We start from the raw sequence: 14,723 nt of genomic DNA on the forward strand, positions 1-14,723 counted from the left end.
ATTCTTTTCACCCTGCTGCTTTGCTCATCCCCAGAGGGGATGGGGCCCACCAGTCTCCCTGAAGGAATGTTAATCCTGCTCATGAGGGGCAAGTGCCAATTGCATGGAAGGTCAGGGTGGAGTTTCTGCTCCTAAGTCACCTTGGTACATTTAAGATTCCCACCAGCTGTGCTGCTTGGGACAATGGTAGATGAGAAGGGCGAATCCTCCAGCACTGGAGGGAAAGGTCCCGTCTGCAAAGACTAGATTTATTTCTTGTCTGGACCCAATCTTTTCACCTGGTATAGCCCTTGTTCCAGCTCAGGTGGTAGCTGGGGGATGTCTCATGACTGCAGCATGTTTGTTCAGTTCCACCCTCTTATACAGCTTTGGTACAAGGCAGGAATCTTTTGTCTCTCTCCTGAGGAAGAGCCCCAGGTTTAAGATGGATTCCTGTACCGGGGGACATGATCACATGTCCTGTGAGACCCCCAAGCCTTCATTCTTCCTGGCCTGACTCACAGATGGTGCAGGACAGAGCCATCTCCAGTCAATTGTCCTGGTTAATGGGAGCCATCAAGAGTCCAAACCACTGTTAATGGCCCATACTTTGCATCATTACAACAGGACCTCAGAGTTATAGTTCATATTTCTAGTTTCAGATCCAAGAATGATCGGTTCATACAAATAGGATGAACACACACAGTAGATTATAAGCTTTGTAATGATACCTCACAAGAGACCTTTTGCATGAAGCATTGTCCAGTCACTTTATATTCACACTCATTAGCATATTTTCATAAAATCCTATGGAGTGCAACGTCACAGCAGGGAAAGGGTTTTACTGCAGCACCTGGGAGCAGTTGAGTTGCATGTTCAGGCTGTGGTATGAGTTCCTCCAGGTTTCTCGTAAGCACACAGGGACCTTAGCAGGTGCTCTTGATACAGGAATGGCCCCGACATGATAAAGTGATGGGGATTGCATTTTCCTTTTTTATTTCTGTATTTCCAATGATGTTTGTGATTTCGTTTTGCTTTGTATAACTGTGTTTTCTCCTGGATTTGATATTTAATGGAAAAAAGAATAAGGCCTCAGGGTGCTGGATGGAGGAGCAGGCTGGGGCTAGGACTGCTAAGAGAACGAGAGTAGCAGGTTTTCTGTATTGTTTCCTGCCCTCATTTTTCATGATTAGTTTCTCTTCTGCAGGAAATTTGCCTCTTTAAAATGTGAGCCTGGCTGGCTCAGTTGGCAGAGCATCAGACTTTTAATCTGAGAGTCCAGGGTTCAAGTCCCTGGTCAAGCAAAGAAACACTTTACCCCCTGTGACATCCCCAAGGATTTTTAGAAGGACTCTCCTTGACTTTAGTTTTTCCTTTTCAGGACATGGCCTTTCCTAGGAAGGGCCCTTTACTGCCTGGGACTGAAGGTGCTACTGCCTCACCTGTCCACTGGCCTCACAGTCTGGAGGAAGAAAGGCCTCTGGGCCTGCAGCAAAGTGCCGTGTGCTGACTTTTTGAGCAAATGCAGGGCTGGTCACAGAGGCATGTTCCCACTGAGTCCTCCCTGCCAGAAAAAATTGTCCCCACAGACAGGGGTGGCTCCAGGCCCCAGCACACCAAGCGCGTGCTTAGGACAGCAAGCCGCAGGGGGTGCTCTGCCGGTCGCCGCGAGTGTCCTGCGACTTCGGCGGACCTCCTGCAGGCAAGCCGCCGAAGGCAACCTGCCTGCCGTGCTTGGGGCGGCAAAATGCCTAGAGCCGCCCCTGCCCACAGAGTCCTCCCTGCTGGAAGTCTACAGTAATCAACAGGTGCTCTGCTGGTCCCATGGTGTAAGGGCCAGCACTCAGGACTTTGAATCCTCCAATCTGAGTTGAAGTCTCAGTGGAATCTGAGAACAATTCCTGTGCCACAAACCCTGCTGGGTCTTCCAAGGCTCTGTCTTGCTTTCTCAAAGGCCATGAAAGCAACTACAAAAGGTTTTTTTTCTCCTGCTGATAATAGCTCACCTTAACTGATCACTCTCGTTATAGTGTGTATGGCAACACCCAATTTTTCATGTTGTGTGTGTGTGTGAATATATATCTTCCTGCTGTATTTTCCACTGCATGCATCCAATGAAGTTGGTTTTAGCCCAGGAAAGCTTATGCTCAAATAAATTTGTTAGTTTCTAAGGTGCCACAAGTACTCCTCGTTCTTTTTGCAGATAAATGAATGGAGGTTAAGTCCATGAATGGCTATTAGCCAGGATGGGTAAGAAATGGTGTCCTTAGCCTCTGTTTGTCAGAGGGTGGAGATGGATGGCAGGAGAGAGAGATCACTTGCTCATTACCTGTTAGGTTCAGTCCCTCTGGGGCACCTGGCATTGGCCACTGTTAGCAGATAGGATGTGAGGTTGGATGGACCTTTGGTCTGACCCAATATGGCCATTCTTATGGTCTTATGAAGGGAGGGGCAGAACACTGGGACAGAGTTTCTGTAGTGTAGTGGTTATCACTTTTGCCTAACATGCAAAAGGTCCCTGGTTCAAAACCAGACAGAAACATGTGGGTTTAATTTTCCCAGCTCCTAGTGGCCTGTCCCTGCTGTTGTAGGAGCTGCAGTGATTTCAATGCTGAGAAGGTCTGTTATACTTCCCCTGCTCCCACTTTTCTCTCCTCTCCCTCTCTGAATGCCTGTGAAGTGGCTTTTCCCCTCCCGCTCCCTCCTGGAATGCTGGTGGGATGAACGTTCTGGTTGAAGAGCAGAAGAGCTCCCAGGTAGACAAGGTGTCTGGGACTCTAATTAGGCAGCACTCACACACCCAGAGCATGGACACTGCCCAAGGTGGAGTGTGAACAACCAGATGCAGCCAAGTCATCTCTAGTCACAGGCCATGAGGAGCAGGTCCTTAAAAGGGGGAGGGGCCCTGTGCTCAGGAGAGCACTCACAAGCTTGTACCTCCAGTGAATGCCCTTTGCCCGACCGCCTGGCCAGTGGTTCTCTGCGTTGCATTTCATTGTGCCTCAGGGAGACTTACCTTCATCACACCATGCATCACGGTGCTGTGGGAAACTTCCCTTGCAGAATCCAGACATCTCCAGTGCCGTGCCTGTCCTGGGAGTGTGAGTGTGACACCCCACCCCCTTTCTTTTGAGCTTAGCTGTCAATATAATAAATGTGCTGCTTTCTGCCAAACTGGTGGGTCATTAGTGCTCCCTACGCTGACTAGCTGGCCCAATTTGGGGTAACACCTGCGATAACCCCAACCCCTGCATGACAGAGGGTAGTGAAATGAGCTGAGAAAAAGCCTTAGCATCAGCACGGGAAAGCTAGAGGATCTTGGCCAGTCATCTTTTGAAGCCTTGTGGCTTGGTCTCCTCTGCCTTGGAGGTTGGCCTATGGCAGCCGGCTCTTCCTGCTGCCTCATCTGCGTGACTTGCCAAAGGAGGGAGTGAGGCAAGAATGGGGCAAAAGAGGAAAGTCGAGCTGAGGAAGGCAGGGCAGAAGCTCAGCGCCTCAGTGCAGCTAAGTGGGCTTAGTAGAGCGTCACCAGTCGTTCTGCAAAGCCTGGGGAGGTGCAGTTGGCTGCTGGGAGGCAGAATCCTGTGCCTGCCTCTTGGCTTCCCAGGGATGGCTACTTGCAGCCCAGGAGAAGGATGGTTGTGGGTGAAAGGAAGACAAGCAAAGCTCTGGGAGGAAATTTGGGTGCGGGGTGCTGGCTCTGCGCTGGGGGAGGGGGTTGGGGTGTAGGAGGGGTGGCGCTTACCCTGGGCACTGTAGCTCCCAAAGTGACCGGTACACACAACCCTCTGGCAGCAGCTCCTAGGTGGGCCATGCCAGGGGGTCTTTGTGTGCCGCTGCCTGCAGGCGCTGCCCCCAGAGCTCCCATTGGCTGCAGTTCCTGGCCAATGGGCGCTGCGGAGTTGGTACTCGGGACAGAGGCAGTGAATGGAGACACTCCCCCCGCCCCAGGGGATGCCAGGACATGCCGGCCATTTCTGGGAGCGGCATGGAGGGACGGAGGCAGAGTGGGCAGGGACCCACCTCAGTGCTTCTGGCACATCTCCGCACACCCATGGGGGGAGGGGAGCAGAGGGCCTCCATGTGCTGCCTGGGGTAGGGGCAGTGCACAGAGCTGCCTCCCCTCCTGGGTCTATTACAGGAGTGGGTGGGTGGGGTCTTTTGGCCTGCAAGGTGCAGCAGGTCGGACTAGATGATCACACTGGTCCCTTCTGACCTTGAAGGCTCTGAGTCTAAAAGGGAGAGGGAAGTAAAGGGAAAAAAATAAAAAATAAACCAAACATTGTAATACCAGGACGACTCCAGCTGCTCATTGTATAGTCCTGCCCCTTTCTTCCTCCACTGGGTGTTTAATGACCTACAGCACATTGATTCTCTCATTCCATTGCTAAACTGATACAATGTGACTGAAATTAAACCAATTCCCAGCAGAGAAAACATCACATCCCTGTATTGGGTAGGAATCAAACCCACATCAACGGCTTGGGAGGCAGCGATGCTCGCCACTATACCACCAATGCATCTGACAAAAGTGCTGCTTATGCTTGCCCAATGAGGCTAGACCAGAATTGAGCATTTTCCTGCCTCTTAAAATGTACTGCAGTCTCATCACTAAAAAAAAAACTACCTCTATCTTCACCCGGGTTTGAACCATCAGCCTCTCAATTAGGTCACCCAAGTGGTTACTCACAGACACATGTAACGACCCTACTTCCCAAGCTTATCTATGAAGCACCTACAGGGGCACACCTGGCTAGGCAGGGAGGCACACTGCTGGGGTTATGAGTTCAGGCCTCACCCAAAGCATCAGTTTTCATTAGCCATGGAGCTTCCCCCACTCACTTTGTCTAATTCACATGGAAAGTGCCATACCAGCGTGATGAGAGCAAATTCTAAACTCTGAAATGCGGAGGTGGCCCATAGATTGGGATAAGGGGTTTGAAGAGAAAAAGCTCTAAGGATATAAAACCAGACAGTCTCCAGGGGCAGGTACGGTACAACGCCTCAACAGGGAGCCATTTGGGGGAGGAGGATTCACTTCCTCTGTTAAATGTCCTGAGAGGTATTTTAAGATGAAGATAACACCATGGCTCACAGGTGACTGGCACGTCCTGGGTTAAAGAAAGGAAGGGACTTGGGTTAGTAGTCAGAAGATTTGTGTTACCGTCACTGTCTGACCCTCCTTCAGTGCAGAGGTTTGTACGTTGCTGGGTGGAACGCACAGACTCCTGGAGAGCAGGGGCAGCTGTTTCCATGGCAGAGAGCCTGGCCCTTAGGAGACTTTCTTGACTTGCTATTTTCAAGCAATTCAATAAAATAACGGTGGAGCTACAATGTCCAGTCCAAAATTTCAGCCCCCCAGTGCAAAAATGCTATTTTAGGATCTAAACAGGAGGCTTCCGGCGCTAGGACACCTGACCAGAGAGCGCAGTGGGGGGTGTAAGAGCTGCTGACTCTGAGGGTCCTGGGCTAAATCCACTTGCAGGTGGAAGTGTTTTGATTTACTTGATGGATAATGAGCACCAGCTACCAGGGGAGAAGCCCTAACAACCAGCTGCCACTCCAGCTGCTGCCCTGGGGGGGGGGGAGCCCCAGGGGGCCTGCTGCTGCTCCGGCCACCCCAGGAGTGCTGCTGCCAGGGCCCACCGAGCTGCGGCTGCTCCTGCTGCCCGCGGAACCACAGGAGGGAGATGATTTTTTGACAGTGACGGATGCCTCGTCCTAAAGGCCTTTGTCTGCCCCCTTCTAGTGACTGTTTGGCACAGGAATGCAGCCCTCACTCCTGAGTCTCTCCTGGGGAAATAATGTTTCTGTGCAAAACTCCAAAGCTTTTGACAGAAAGGAAGAAAAGGAAATGGCCACACGCTGGGACTAGGACATAAGGAACTGAATCAGTCTTTTGTCTTTATATTCACAGAAAGGACAATCTCCTCATTCTCATATTGTCCTTGTCACTTCCACAGGGTTTCGATGTCTATAATTTGTCTTTGATGGTTTTCCATTGGCTTTTCTGGGTTGGTGCAAAGGCTGACAATGGAACAATACGTCAAATAACTGGCTAGCAAGGGACAGGTGCCAATTCCCTCCCACTGGAATGGGCCGTCCCCACCAAGACCGCTGATTGGGGTGACTCACTTTCACAACTATACCATATGGGCATAATTTTCCATGTACTTACATTACCCCTGAACCATGACTCGGACACACCTCTCGCAGTGATTAGGAGTATCAATAATTTACAAGCTTTCAGTAGAGATCTCACTGCTATGCTTCCTGGATAACTATCATAAAAGCAGTGTATTAGCTGTGGGGAGTTTGTCAGGACTGAGACAGGAGTTGCTTGTGAAGAACAGACACCTCTTTGCCAATTGGCACCAATGAGCTTTTGTCACAGATGCACTGAGCTATACAGTCACCCCCTGATAGAACAGAAAGGCCAGCACAAAAAACAGAGAGAGGAACAATAAGATACTAAAATGACAATGGCTGGAACTCTCCATTTCTCTCAGTCTTTGCATTCATGGGCACTAAGAGCTGTAGCTACAGTTGAGGAACCAGGTGAGCAGACAGCTGGCTCAGCCCTCCATACGAGTAACTTTCTCACATATAGGGAGATGGGTCAAAATTGGAATTGATGTTAAGGCTGTGTCTACACTTCAAACACTGGAAATATACTTCTGACAACCCAACACTGCCTACACTGGGGCTCAGGTCACATTAACTACTTCTCTCAGTGGAGAGGACTTTTCACACCCCTGAGAGATGTGGCTATGCCAACACAGCTTTTCTACATCGACCAGGCTTTAGATGGCTTATTGACCTGAAAGACAATGGATTTCAGTCTTTTTCTTTATATTGATGGTTGATGAGTGCAGCTGTGCTAACTGCTGGACACATCCTGTGACAGATGTCAGGCCTTTCCTTTGCAAATTAGAGAAGTGGGGAAGACAGTGACCCTTACATTCTAAGCTGGTAAAAATTTATACAACTTGTCACCTCAAGTAGCTTTCCTTTGAATAGAAATTGACTGAGGCTACGTCTACACTACCCGCCGTATCGGCGGGTAGCGATCGATTTTTCAGGGATCGATATATCGCGTCTCATCTAGACGCGATATATCGATCCCCGAACGCGCTTCTATCGATTCCGGAACTCCACCACCGCGAACGGCGGTGGTGGAGTCGACATGGAGAGCCCCGGACATCAATCCCGCGCCGTGAGGACGGGTAAGTTATCGATATAAGATACTTCGACTTCAGCTACGTTATTTACGTAGCTGAAGTTGCGTATCTTATATCGATTTTCCCCCTTAGTGTAGACCAGCCCTTAGAAACTAAACAAAATAAATTCTATTTGAAAACACAAAATACTAAAATCTATACTGGGCCAATATTCTCTTATACACACTTTCTCACACACATTCTCCCACCCCAACCTTTGGAGTGAGGTTTTCTACCAGAACTCCTTACACTACAGGGGGTAAATTAAATCAAATTAACTATTCAAGATTAGCCACCATTTCCTGTACGACTAACAAAACAAACAAAAAAAAAAACTTTCAGTTTTCCAAAATACTTCAGATTATCACACATTTAGTCTCTTCTTCTTTAACCAATAACTTCACCAATAATCTCATTTTAATAGATGATAAAAACATATTCAAAGATCACAAATTCTTATCATATATGTTAGTTTTCTTCTAATGCCCATTGCCAACAACTGAACCTTGGCTCAAGATGTGGTTTGTCCCAACCACTTCTGTGAGTTCATATATCTCAGGATCTTCTACAGTATGTGTTGGTGGAAGGGGTCTCCTATGTGGGAATCTTTGCATCATGAGGAAAAATACCTCTCGTGTCACACTTTAAATCTTTCAAAGTGAGAGAAGATAGAGAAGTGATGTAAATGCATAAAACACAAGAGAGAACTGTCTGGTCTACACTAAAGACATTTATCGGTTAACTATATTACTCCGATGTGTGAAAAATCCACACCACTGAGCAATGTAGTTACACAGCCCTAACCCCCTGTGTAGATAGCTATACATCAGCAGCAGAACTTCTCCTGCCAAAAGAGCCACTGCCGCTTGCGAGGGTTGGACTAATCAAGTCCGATGGGAGAAATCTCTCCCATTGGCTGAAAGCGTCTGTAATAGCAGCGCTACAGCAGCGCAGCTACATTGGTGCAGCTGCACCAACATCAGCTTTATTGTGTAGCCATAGCATCAGACACAAAACCATAGAATCAGAACTCAACATGCGAGTATCCAGAAGTCTGAAATTGGAACCTGATACATTCATTGCCTCATTGGTTACCATCATTTCTACAGCCCTGAAGTCCTTGTTACCCAATCAGGCAGCCAGTTTGGGATCCACGGGGAAGGAATGTCCTTTGAAGCTCTCTCTCTTTGGATCCAAATGGTAAAGGATGATTGTTCTCAATGTAACCTGGCATCCTTTGGAACTGTAATCAGTGACACTGAACTAGGAAATGGAGCTGTACAAACAATTTTCCTTGGGTCATTGGTCACCATAGCTTCCTTTACTGGGGTGGAAACCAAGAACGGGATGTGGACTCTTTCAGCCCCAGCTCTTTCCAAATCCTTGGCCTTGGGTAGGGTAAATTTACACTTCTCCGAAGTAGAATCCTTTACAAAACCACTCCAAATCTCAGCAGTGTTAGTGAGGCTTACCAAAACATGGAGGCTTACCAAAACATGCCCAGCTTTTCTTTAATTTGGTGGCACAGTTCCAGGCAAGGGACTGGATACAGGGCTGGATCACAATCTTCATTAGTGACCAGAGTTGGAGTTTCTATTAAAAAATAGCTATTTTTCTGCAGCTATTAGATTTCCAAAACTGATTTGATTCGATATACATTTTTAGCACCTACAAAGGATAAATTCAACAAAACTCCACTTCTATTTCCTCAACATCTGCATCATGAAGGGCAGCATCTCTGATACAATAAGATTAGCTAGGAAAGAACTTCTGTAGGGCCTGGGTTACAAAGGCTTTGGAACCAAATACCTGGGCATTGTGCCTAGTTCAAAAATCACTTACCATGGAATTTTCTCCCCAGATCATCTGGGACAATATTGACTTAAACAATTGAACTACACTGTGATCATATGCACTTCCTTCAGTTAGTTGGGGTTCTGCTGTTGTTCACCATTTCTGAGTAGAGATTTTAAATCACTGCTGTTTCTTTGTTAGCCTGTCCAGTAAATTGGAGAGTTCTCTAATGCAGACAGAACTGCACCTCAACCTTCTCCATGTTATCATGCAGGGATGGGGGAAAAAGCAAAGCTGAAGTGAGAAATGATGACTTTAGCAAATAGTCATTTGTCTTAAATTCTCCAATAAATCTGAGCTACATCCTATCAAACTGAACTACTATCCAATTGAGTGACCAAACAGCCTTCAGGAAAGATAGAAACCCACATCACAGAGAGCTAGAATACATGGCAATGAAAGTGTGAAGTGAAATTCCAGAGCAGGTTACATCTGATTATTCAGAATCAGGACAAGAGATTCTCCCATCACATTCTCCTCTGATCCATTCAAACATACTTCACTCAGCACTGTCTCAATAGCCAGTTATGTTTATTTACAAAATTTTTAGTATCCGAGCATTGCTATAATGGGGGACAAAACCATTCACCTTGCCAGAAGTGGCTTTACCAATAGATGGAACCTGGGATTTAAACTCCCAATGATCACACTGTGTTTGGGATCCATTTGAATTCCCCTTCCAGGTCTTTGACACTTTCATCTCCAGTCAGAGTGACTCTGATATAAGATTAAAGAAGGCAAAGCATCATCTCCAAGCACAGACAGCTGAGAACTGTTCCTCACAGGACACTTTGAGAAGTGGATGGATAGAATGTGATGATGATAACCTCTGCATGGCTCAGACAAAAGGTAACAGTTCTGCAGTGATGGGGAAGAAGGGAATCTCTGCGTCTTCCCATCTCCTTCCAGTGTCACAGAGGCTGAAATTACACTTTTTTTTCCTGCCCCTGCTCCTCTTCATTTAACTATAATTTGAAAAATTCCCATTATATCTGCTCTTCAGCACAACCCAGAGCAACGTGAGAACAAGTGGCAATGATACAATCTGTATCACTGGTGACTAACAATAACTTTGAAATAGGAAGAATAGTATAAATGTGATGCTCCCTGGTTCCTGATAGAAAGGGCACACTTGAATTACTCATGGGATAATGGAGTTGATAGAAAGGACAAATGGGTCCACCTCAAAACAGGGCAAACTGCAAAAGGCAAAAATGGGCCCCTCATCTGGTCAAACTGAGGGATAACCATGCTGCAAACAGTTCAAACAGCTTTAAAAGTTACTATGTGGGAATCAGGAAAATTATTAGAGAAAAAAAAGTATTGATAGCCCTAGAGGTGTTTATGTTGTTGATCTCCCTTGCAGATTCTCTGATGACTAACATGGGCTAAGTGCCCACAGAAGGTTTTCCCGCACTCACTGCATTCATAGGGCCTCTTCCCTGTGTGGATTCTCTGATGCCTAATAAGGTCTGAGCTGGTAATAAAGGTTTTCCCACACTCACTGCATTCATAGGGCCTCTCCCCTGTGTGGATTCTCTGATGTTGAGAAAGGGCTGAGCTGTTAGTGAAGCATTTTCCACACTCACTGCATTCATAGGGCCTCTCCCCTGTGTGGATTCTCTGATGTGTAATAAGGTCTGAGCTGCGACTGAATTTTCCCCCACATTCACTGCATTCATAGGGCCTCTCCCCTGTGTGGATTCTCTGATGGTGAGAAAGGGCTGAGCTGTCAGTGAAGCATTTTCCACACTCACTGCATTCATAGGGCCTCTCCCCTGTGTGGATTCTCTGATGCCTAATAAGGTATGATCTGTGAGTGAAGCATTTTCCACACTCACTGCATTCATAGGGCCTCTCCCCTGTGTGGATTCTCTGATGGTGAGAAAGGGCTGAGCTGTCAGTGAAGCATTTTCCACACTCACTGCATTCATAGGGCCTCTCCCCTGTGTGGATTCTCTGATGCCTAATAAGGTATGATCTGTGAGTGAAGCATTTTCCACACTCACTGCATTCATAGGGCCTCTCCCCTGTGTGGATTCTCTGATGCGTAATAAGGTGTGAACTGCGATTGAAGGTTTTCCCACACTCACTGCATTCATAGGGCCTCTCCCCTGTGTGGATTTTCTGATGGGTAAGAAGGTTTGACCTGCTAGTGAAGTTTTTCCCACACTCACTGCATTCATAAGGCCTCTCCCCTGTGTGGATTCTCTGATGTTGAGAAAGGGCTGAGCTGTCAGTGAAGCATTTTCCACACTCACTGCATGCATAGGGCCTCTCCCCTGTGTGGATTCTCTGATGTTGATAAAGGCCTGAGCTGCTAGTGAAGCATTTACCACACTCACTGCATTCATAAGGCCTCTCCCCTGTGTGGATTCTCTGATGTTGAGAAAGGGATGAGCTGTCAGTGAAGCATTTTCCACACTCACTGCATTCATAGGGCCTCTCCCTTGTGTGGATTCTCTGATGGGCAAGAAGGTTTGAGCTGCTAGTGAAGTTTTTTCCACACTCACTGCATTCATAGGGCCTCTCCCCTGTGTGGATTTTCTGATGGGTAAGAAGGTTTGACCTGCTAGTGAAGTTTTTCCCACACTCACTGCATTCATAAGGCCTCTCCCCTGTGTGGATTCTCTGATGTTGAGAAAGGGCTGAGCTGTCAGTGAAGCATTTTCCACACTCACTGCATGCATAGGGCCTCTCCCCTGTGTGGATTTTCTGATGGGTAAGAAGGTTTGACCTGCTAGTGAAGTTTTTCCCACACTCACTGCATTCATAAGGCCTCTCCCCTGTGTGGATTCTCTGATGTTGAGAAAGGGCTGAGCTGTCAGTGAAGCATTTTCCACACTCACTGCATGCATAGGGCCTCTCCCCTGTGTGGATTCTCTGATGGGTAAGAAGGTTTGAGCTGCGATTGAAGGTTTTCCCACACTCACTGCATTCATAGGGCCTCTCCCCTGTGTAGATTCTCTGATGTCGAGAAAGGGCTGAGCTGCTAGGGAAGCATTTTCCACACTCACTGCATTCATAGGGCCTCTCCCCTGTGTGGATTCTCTGATGGGTAAGAAGGTTTGAGCTGCGATTGAAGGTTTTCCCACACTCACTGCATTCATAGGGCCTCTCCCCTGTGTGGATTCTCTGATGTTCGGAAAGGGCTGAGTTGCTAGGGAAGCATTTTCCACACTCACTGCATTCATAGGGCCTCTTCCCTGTGTGGATTCTGTGATGCTTTATAAGGATGGAGTAATCACATACGTTTTCCCCAAACTCACTGCATGTATTTTTTCTCTTTCTGCTGAGGATTTCCTGTTGTGTTGTGGTTTCCTTGAGGTCCTTCTGAGTTTCCTGACAGGAAATACATTTACCCACTTTCTCCCCTGGCTGGTTTCCCTGCTCTCCTTCTGGTCTGTGCTGAATGTCATGGGATTTTTCCTGCTTATGACTCCAGGACACATTCCTTTTCGATCTTTGCGATAATTCTCTGTGTTTATCCACTTGCTCAACATTTTCCTGCTGAGAATTCTCCTCCTCTTTCTCACCTACCATTGCGTCACCTGCTGTGATAGAGACAGAAACCTCAAACACAGATGGAAAGGGGAAGGCCAAACCAATACAAGTACTGGAGAGAGGTCAAATAAAAATCAGGAACTGAACTCCCCCAAGTTCTTCCCCAAACAGGAGAGAGGAGGGGATCAATTCAGGCTTCACATTCCATCCAAATTCACAGGGGGAAGGGAGGAAGCTACTGCCTGGTGTCTGCTAGTGTCTACAGGAAGCCATGAGCTATATTTACCCTGAGGATACGACCCCTGCTAGGGACAATATTGAACTGAGAGACCTTCCAAGGGCATTGTAGGGCATCCCAGATGTTTCCTTCAGGCACTTACAGATTCTGAGTTGGTTTAATATTTCCTCACCTGTGCAGGGAGCTCTCAGGATCTCTTTTTCCTCTGAACCTTGGAGGTCTGGGACCCATGGCTCTTCCCCTTGTTCCAGCTGGGAGATCACATCAGGTTGGGAAATTGGAAACCCTGCTCAGATGAAAGAAAACAAAGGAGGTCACTTGATTTCATAACTTTGTCATAAAAAACATTCTATTAATTTAACTTCAGTGCTTAGTGTGACGGGTGTGCCTGGGGCAGTCCACACTGAAAATGCCAGGGTCAGGGCAGGATGAAAAAGGGAGAGCAGATGCTCCCAAAACTGGTGGTTAACACTGAAGTTAAACTCAACGACCAGTCACAAACTGTGCTTCTGATCCCACACACGGGTTATCGAGAAGCTGAAAAAAGAAATCACACGGCCCCTTTATTGCATTCCAGTTCTCCGACTCCCAATCAGCACCTAGGTCCAGTACAGTGAGAGGTTATTTAAAAACCCTGCTCATATACAAAATGTTTTTCTGACCCCAAAAGGTCAGCCACATTACAAGATCACTATAGGTTTGGATCTTACCCAAAAGACCACACTGCCAGCCAATCCTTTAGCATGGAAAGACAAGACAGGACACGACACAAAAAAAGTTGTTAAATGGGAAAGCAGTGAGATGCATTCCAAAATCTATATATCAGGTTATTAGCAGTATTGTTGAGCTGCTGGCTTGAAAGTCCGTCTGGAACACATCCACAAGTTCGATGGGTCTTTCAGTCCTTTGTTCCAGGCTTCAATTTGTAGAGAAGTTGCTCCAGAGGTAGGAAGAGGGATTGAAGACAAAATGGAGATGATGCAGCTGCCCTTTATATTCCCTTTGCCATGTGGCTTGTACTTCCTGTGTCCCAAACACAAGCTTCACAGCACATGGCATGGAAAAGCCTCGGAAGACTCAGCACACAGACATACCCCTGCATGTCTTGCTGACTCAATAAGTTTATGCCCTTGATCAGGGATGGGCAAATTACGGCCCACGGGCCACATCCAGCCGACAGGACCGTCCTGCCGGTCCCTGAGCTCCTGGCTGGGGAGGCTAGCCCCTCCCCCGCAGCCACACCACCGTGCAGGTAGCGCTCCTGCGGGGCGGGGCTGTGCGCTCCTGCAGGGCAGTGTGTCTGGCTCTGCGTGGTCCAAGTGGCTGCCAGACACGCTGCTCTGAGCGGCATGGTAAGGGGGTCGGGGCGTTGGATAAGGGGCAGGGAGTCCCAGGGGGCAGTCAGGGGACAGTTGGATGGGGCGGAGGTTCTGGGAGGACGGGGGCTGGATAGGTGTGGGAGTCCCAAGGGTCTGTCAGTGGGCAGGGGGGTGGATAGAGGTCAGGGCAGTCAAGGGACAGGTAGCAGCGGGGTTGGGTAGGGGGTGGGGTCCTGGATATGAACCCATATCCACACCCCCGCCCCCTGACAGACCCCGGGACTCCTACGCCTATCCAACCCCCCAGTTCCCCATCCCCTGACCGCCCGCCCAACTGTCCCCTGCTCCCTGTCCCCTGACTGCCCCCCAGGGCTCTCTGCCCCTTATCCAACCCCCTGGCCCTGGCCCCCTTACCACAGCCACGCAGCCTGCTGCAGCTAGACAAGGGGTCCCTCAGGAACGCGCAGACCGGCCCCCTTACCATGCCACTCAGAACAGTAGGAGCTCGCAGCCCCACCGCTGCAGCACTGCCCGGGAGCGGTGGGCCAGAGCGCTGAGGGCGCGGCATGTTGAGGCTGCAGGGGGACAGCGGGGGCGAGGGGACAGCAG

The 14,723-nt window shown here is 48.3% G+C and overlaps 1 non-coding gene across 1 annotated transcript; it reads left to right on the forward strand.

Moving 5' to 3' along the window:
* Positions 1–2,448: 2,448 nt before the first annotated feature.
* TRNAV-AAC lies at positions 2,449–2,521 on the forward strand. Its single transcript has one exon. It is a non-coding gene; the product is annotated as a tRNA-Val (tRNA).
* Positions 2,522–14,723: the final 12,202 nt, after the last annotated feature.

Source organism: Mauremys reevesii, unplaced genomic scaffold, assembly GCF_016161935.1.
Source record: "Mauremys reevesii isolate NIE-2019 unplaced genomic scaffold, ASM1616193v1 Contig4, whole genome shotgun sequence".
In the NCBI taxonomy this organism is placed as follows: domain Eukaryota; kingdom Metazoa; phylum Chordata; order Testudines; family Geoemydidae; genus Mauremys; species Mauremys reevesii.